The sequence below is a fragment of the Panthera uncia genome, chromosome F2, assembly GCF_023721935.1.
Source record: "Panthera uncia isolate 11264 chromosome F2, Puncia_PCG_1.0, whole genome shotgun sequence".
NCBI lineage: Eukaryota > Metazoa > Chordata > Mammalia > Carnivora > Felidae > Panthera > Panthera uncia.
Genome location: NC_064812.1, coordinates 40272956 through 40280614, shown reverse-complemented (window position 1 = coordinate 40280614; position 7659 = coordinate 40272956).

Sequence of the window (7659 nt, the reverse complement as noted above, 5' to 3'; positions counted from 1 at the left end):
TATACTCAGATTTTCAACTGTGCAAGGTAGACACCCCTAACGCTTGAGTTGTTCAAGAGTCAACTGTAATTTCTAGGAGTAACCTGGTCTTTTCATCTATCTCACTAAAGATGTTTGATCTGGAAGGTAAGAGGTTTTGGTTCTTCGCCGTGGTTAGCCTGATTAGTTCTTCACCTCTATTCACTGATGAAGAGCCCAGGTCAGCACTGCATTTCAGTCAGACTGTGGCTTGATGCCTACAACTGACTTAAGTTTCCACTAATTTTCCATCGCTGATAGATGACAATAAAAGTGATATTCCTGTGACACATACCATGAGGCTGCCTAGAATAAACTAATTCATTGCCTTTGGGGGCCCAGAGCTCACAGTGAAAGTGGTAATGTTTGTGGAACACACTGGGGCAAACAGAAGAGCCTGCTCTTGGAGAGAGGTGATCTGCTATAGGCTTTGGCCGCCCCGGGCCCGATATCTCAGTACACCTTCATCCTTGAGGGCCTGTTGGCTGCAGAGCTCAGAGTTATAAGACTATGCAGTATATTACATATACATAGGGAATATATAAAGATATAGAATATTTCTATGTGTATATAGTAATTGGATTATTTATACATTTATAAGTATCTATGTCTAGATACACACACAGCCCAACAAGAACACCTGCAGTAAGAAAGCTAAGGTTGAGATGGGATCTTCTACCTTATGCTCTTTCCCTTGTCAGTGCCTTCCCACAGGAGGAGGAGCTTCTAATGTGACTGGTCAAAGCTTTTGCCTTACTGGTCAACATTTCCTTCAATAAGTACTTGTTCTGTTCTTTCAGTTTAACCTTCTTTGTTCCTACAATTAAGTTGCTAAATCAGAGTGTGCCGTATAGATCCAGACATTTTCTGGAGTGAGAGAGCAAAAGGCTTATCTTCCTCAGCTTGGTTCTCCAGTCAAGCTTTTACTGCAGGGCCTGCGCTTCTCTACCATCACTTTAGGGACACTTGCTTTCTGTTCTAGCTAACTGAACTCTCTGTGAGGAGCTCTCAGAGTTAGGACACCTTCAGGGAAGAGGAGATGTAACTGATAAGATTGGGTCCATGCCTTAAAACCCTAGGATTATGAGGCTATGTGTTGCCTAACCAAAGAACAATCATGCTTTATTGAGTAAGACTACATTTCCTGGTCTCCATGGAAGCCAGGTGTGGGTTTGCTCTGGCCAATGAAAAATAAAGAGAAATGTTGTTTGGGACTTTTGGGAAGGCTGCTTAAAAGGAGCTGGTCCAGCTGGAAGAAGCCCTTTTTTTTCCCTTCTGACTTTCCTCTTTCTTTTGGCCTACAGCTGGGATGTGATGGCTGGACTTCAGTTGCCATGTTGGACCATAAGTTAACTTTGAATATGAAAGCTATGCACTAGAATGGTGAAGCAGAAATATAGGAAACTTAGGCTCTGAAAGACATTGCAGAACCCTCATTTATCCCTGGACTGCCTGTCATTGAACTTTTTGTGTGTGAAAGCTAAATTTCTAAAATTTAAGCTAGTCTTAACCTGAGGGCTTCTGTTAAATAAAACTGAACAAAGGCCTAAGTGATCCAACCATCTTTTATTGTCGAAACTTTATCTCTAACTACTAATGGTTAAACGGCTGACACTACAAACACTGTCACCACCACTATCGTCTATGATATTATATAACTAGTAAACAGTCGAATCTCATCACCAACCACAAAATCCACCAACATTCCAGCAAGACTGAGCAAAATTCCTGTCCTAATCATGTCTCCCTTACATTCTTGAACTTCTAGGGAGCATATGAATTCCTGGCTACTTCCCTGCTAGAGAACAAGGGCGGATCACCCCAGACCCAGGAAACATGATCATAGGATAAGCACCCACAGCCTGGGTCACACCAAGAGATTGGGAGACAGTGATACAAAGGAGTCAGATCTGCCTGTCTGTGTACCCCACCGCTAGACAAATAGCCCAAATTCTGAGATTTGGAGGAATTCTAAGATACAGTGGCTGTTCAGATCATGCCTGAAGTGAATTTTTAACCACTATGCTGTCCCAGTGCTCAATCCAGGGTACTCCCACTGACAACTAGGTAACAACAACTACAATGTGCTGGCTAGGAAGTCACTTTCCAATTGATATAAGTAATCTTTAGAAATCAGATCATTGTTTTTTAATGAAACTATTATCTATTTTTTAATTTTCTTTTTTGTTAATGTTTATTTTATTTTTGAGAGAGAGAGAGAGAGAGAGAGAGAGAGCAAGTAGGGGAGGGGCAGAGAGAGAGGGAGACACAGAATCTGAAGCAGGCTCCAGGCTCCAAGCTGTCAGCTGCAGAGCCTGATGCGGGGCTTGAACCCACAAACCCGCAAGATCATGACTTGAGCCAAAGTCAGACGCTCCATCAACTAAGCGACTCAGGCGCCCCTTACCTATTTATTTTGAAGAACCATCTGTTCACTGCAGTGTCAGAGGCTCTTGCTCACTGGCAACCCACTCCCAACAAACTTCAAGTTTTGGCAAAATTGAAATCTGGAAAGAATACATAATTTTGTTTAAGCCTAAACCAAACATTCTTATAAGGTAAATGTCCATTTGCTCTGGACAGTAATTTTAAAGTAAGCAACATTAAAAGTTCTTTCTGGTGGGAATAAATTATTAACTGAGCCATCTAACCAAGGGCCTTGGATAAATTTAAATCTTCTACCATGATTTGAACACTAGTGGTATCCAATAAACATTATCTACTAGTAAGGAAAAAAAATAATAATATAACTCAGAAGCTAATTATCTCCATGGTTTTCTCAACTCATCAGAGATTTTAGGTATAAAACTGGAGATAAGGCAAGTCTCAAAATTCAAACTGAAACTCCAAGACTTTTAAGACAATCTCAACAGAGACAAGTAAATAATCCCCTGTGGAAATGAGAATATGAATTTCAAAGGAAAGGAGTGAAGACATTTGGCAGTTCAATTATTCCTTTCTTCCAACAAATTGGAACTGTCATTTCTGGAGAACTTACAAAAATTCAGAAAGTAAGGATCTAATCAAGAATTTAAAAAAAGAAAAGTTTAGGGCACACCTGGCTGGTGTAAGTATGTTGGCATTCACAAGTAAATCATCAGGTCTTCTGGGTAAAGACACAAGATTCCCTCTGTTCCAAAGAGGGACAACCAAACATGGAGCCGTACATGGCCAAATCGCATCATGGATGTAATCCTATTTGGTCATTGCCCTAGGTCAAGACTAAATAATCCTGTTAAACCTGTTTTAAAATTCCCTGGACACATACTATTGGTTTTCTAGCTGTTTCGAGATGAAAAAGTACATTAACTAGTCTCACATTCCTGCTGCTGAACCATTATCATGATTTTATTTATATATATATATACATACATATATGTGTATGTATATATATACACATATATGTATGTATATATATACACATATATATGTATGTATATATATATAGTTTATTTATATATTTATGGGGAGAGAGAGAGAGAGACAGAGCAAGTGAGCAAGTGGGGGAGGGGGAGAGAGAGAGAGAAAAGAAATTCCCAAGCAGACTCTGCTATGTTAACAACGCAGAGCCCAACAGGGGCTCCATATCACAAACCCTGAGATCATGACCTGAGCGGAAATCAAGAGTTGGATGCTTAACCAACTGAGCCACCCAGGCCCCCTCATTATCATGATTAAGGATTCCCAGTAGAGGTAAAAGAATAATCACTTGGAAATATGAATTTTTGAAAACAAAATTACATCAAGAGGTTCTAATTTCCACTCAGGTGATCATTCTCAGTTACATCTAGGAAATTCTGCCTCTAGTCACAGATGACACTAATACATAACAAATATTTATTAAATTTCTTCTTTTTAAATCAAACACATTTTACTTCCAATAAGTTTGGACTACTTGGAAGGGTCAGCATTGTATCCTTTGTAATTTTGAATATCTGGATGGTAAAGAACTCATGGCTGTAAATGTTTCTCCATCCCTCAAACCTGAATCTTATTCTCCCTGCTTCCTCAACAGCTACGGAAAAGGGTAGGTTAAGCTTTCAGGGAATTTGTGAGTTGGCAAGGAAACAAATAAAGTATAAAAATGCAGAATGTAGATAAAGAGAGCATCCTGCCTTTAGGAGTCTGCAAAATCTACGAATTCAATTTTGGAACTGCCTGTATCTCCAGTTCAATTCGTAAAGTTTCCTCGAGCCTCAAACAATGCATACCATGCTACGAGAATTTATGAATCAGCTGCCGAATGAGTGAGCAGATGAGACTGGGCTCTGGATTCTACCAGATTGCATCCTAACTCCTTTCAAGGAAGTGGCTGACCCTGGCTAAGCCACAGTTTTCTCATCTGTGAGGCAGAGTGATAAGAATTAGGGTTTTCATAAAGATTACCTCATAAGATAATAGTAATCATAATAATAATATTCCTATGAACTCCTCAAGCATAGGGATTGTGTTTTTATTAGCACAGTTTTAGTACAGTGACCATAGAACTAGACCAAGAACAAGGGATGTGCAGCTTCCATCAGACGCCATTTTAATATCTGTAAGAGTTGTAGCTCTTCCACAAAGGAAGATTATAGGAAAAATAAATAAATAAAGTCAGAAGAGGTTGTGGAAGAATTGTGTAAGGGCAGAATAATTCAATAAAATGGCAGTAATTTTAAAACCAAAGGCGAAAACAAAGATATGTCTTGGGGCACCTGGCTGGCTCAGTTGGTTGGGCGTCCAACTTCGGCTCAGGTCATGATCTCATGGTTTGACTCATGAGTTCGAGCCCCACGTCGGGCTACTGACAGTTCAGAGCCTGGAGCCTGCTTCGGATTCTGTGTCTCCCTCTCTCTCTGCCCTTCCCCCACTTGTGCACATGTGTGCACACTCTCTCTCAAAAATAAACATTAAAATTTTTTTTTAAAAAAAGGTAAGTCCTAAGATCATTAAATAAATGTGAAATCCAATTAATCAGTGAAGAAAGTTAGCTATAATCTTAATAAGGGGTGTGGAATTCAATTTACCCAACTCAGGAGGAAAAATTAGTTAATGACCTATCTTGAAACCAAAAGAGATCACCTCATAAAAGACAGGAGTCTGGAGTTCATGTAGTTACAGTGAGTGTTAAAAGGGAGTTGGCATGTGGTCAGTGTCCCAGGGAGAATCCATCTCCTTTCTCAACTGAAACTTTTGGTAGATTTGCAGCCACAGTCGTCTGCTGAAATGGCCGCTCTACTTTGCTTGTGACACTACAATTTTCAGGAGTGGGCTAGTGTTTTTAACCCAAAGAAATTTTGGAATAGAGTACAAAGATTAAGTAAATCGAATCTCAATCATTAACACTGTGTACTACGTTCAAAAATAGTTTTTTTTTTAAACTTTCTTTTAATGTTTATTTATTTTTGAGAAAGAGAGAGACAGAGCATGAGTGGGAGAGGAGCAGAGAGAGAGGGAGACACAGAAGCTGAAGCAGGCTCTAAGCTGTCAGCATGGAGTCTGACAAGGGGCTCAAACTCAGGAGCTGTGAGATCATGACCTGAGCCAAAGTCGGACACTTAACCGACTGAGCCACCCAGGTGCCCCAAAAATAGGTGTTTTTTTTAATTATTCAGACAATTTGTATATATTTGGTATTTAAAACATTTTCAAGCTTTAAAAAATGTTGTCTATTAAGGTATCTAGCAGGTTAGCCTTCTGAAATCAATTTAAATGGATAATTGGGTAACTAATTTTAGATTCATGATGTTAAGCCAAATGATATAAACAGTATTGAAATGCTTAAGAATCATCTTAAGAAGTTTAATTTATTAGCTTTACTTAAGAGGGGTTTAAATATATAAGAAGTTTTTTTTTTCTCATTAGAGAAATTTGAAGGGCTCTAAAAGAAAAATGAATATATTAAATTGATAAAAGCAGTGTGCAATATTTAAAGGAAGTCTATTAATTAGGTTTGTAACCAGAATTAAGGGAGGCTGATCCGTTCAATTTGAGTGGAAGAGGCATAAATCTAAGGCTCCCTTCAAAGTGCTTACTAAAATTATTATATTAACAGTAAAATAGGATTTGTAAAATCATTCAGCATATTTATTGAGTGTATGCTATGTGTTAGGCATTATTTTGGATGCTAAGAATATAGCAATGAGTAAAAACAAGGGCAACAAATTCTTTATGGGGCCTACACTCATTAAACGTAAGAGCTTTAGAAAAAACTAAGTTATTAAATGTTTTTGCTTTAATGCATTGCATTTAATTTTTAAAACATTAGCTATAAATAGCGATGTACCTTAAAGGACATCAAAAAATTCACATTGACAGTTCTTTCCATTCACCCTGTATCTTTAGTGCCTAGCTCATATTCAGCCTCAAAATTGTGTGTGGCTGGAGTGTTGAATCTTCTATTTAGTCTTTGACATCACTCCCAAGAAATCTGAGTTACCCAAGGTTCTTTTCTTAAAATGCAAATGTCTCCAAGGTTAAGGAACTAGGAGATATTTACATCTTCATGTAATTCAATCTGATCGTGTTTCTTCTACCATCTGAATGAAGGAATAAACTTTCTGATGGAAGGAAGAGAGAAAAATAACTTTGGGGCTGGAAATATTTATGCAGAAAAGGGAAATCTCTGGATTGGGGACACACTACAGGGCAGGGCTGGCAGTCCCAGGGGTAGCTGGGGAGCTTGGGGAATTGGGTGAGGGATACAGAAAGAGTGGTGGAGAGCGCAAAGAATTCTCAACTATTTCAAAACCCACCCCCACCCAGGAAAGAGAAGAGCAAGAGCCTCTTTTTTTTTTTTTTCTTTCCCAGGTGATTATCTGTCCCCAAAACCCAGAAGTCAAAATTGCTTTATTAAAAAGTTCCATTTGGGTAAATAAAACTTATGCAAAATGACATGGAAACTCAAACCAACGTTATTGTTTCCATAGGAAAATGTTTCTCACCTTTACACAGACCACTTACAACCAGTCTATTGAAACATAACCTATCTGTAAATTGACCATTATTGTGAGAACCCACTCACAAAACCACACCCAGGCAGTTCCAAAAAACCGCAGAGACACTGCAGAAACCCAGCAATGACCTAAACTATGGGGTTTCCCGGGGCAAGCCTAAGCTAAGAACTCACTGAGCTTTGCAATCTGTACCCACATTTCAGCTTCCCCCACCCTAGCAGTCACACAATTCACATATTCCAAACCCGCAGGCAGCGATGGTCGCCCCTGTGACAGCTCACCAACCTCCAGAATTGTGACTAATTGCAAATTCCCCACACTGACATTTAGGCACCAACCAGAGAGCAGGTAGATGAGGTTGGGGGAGAATTGTATAGGGGTTGATGCCTCAGGCTCTACAGTCTGAAAGAACTAGGTTTAAAACCTCAGTGCCATGCCCTGGCTACATGACCACTGACAGGTTGCTTAACCTCTCTGCACCTCAGTTTCCTGGTCTGTAAAATGGGGATAAAAATGATACCTATATCATGGAGTTTCTGAGGGGTTTAAATGAAATAATGCACATACATCATTGTGCCTGACCTACAGCGAGGGCTCAGACTTGCACTTGTGTGTACAGCAAGTACGAGCCTGATTTACAGTAAGTGAACAGAGAACGTCTCATATCTTCTGCTTGCAGTATGCCATACATGAAGACAGTAGT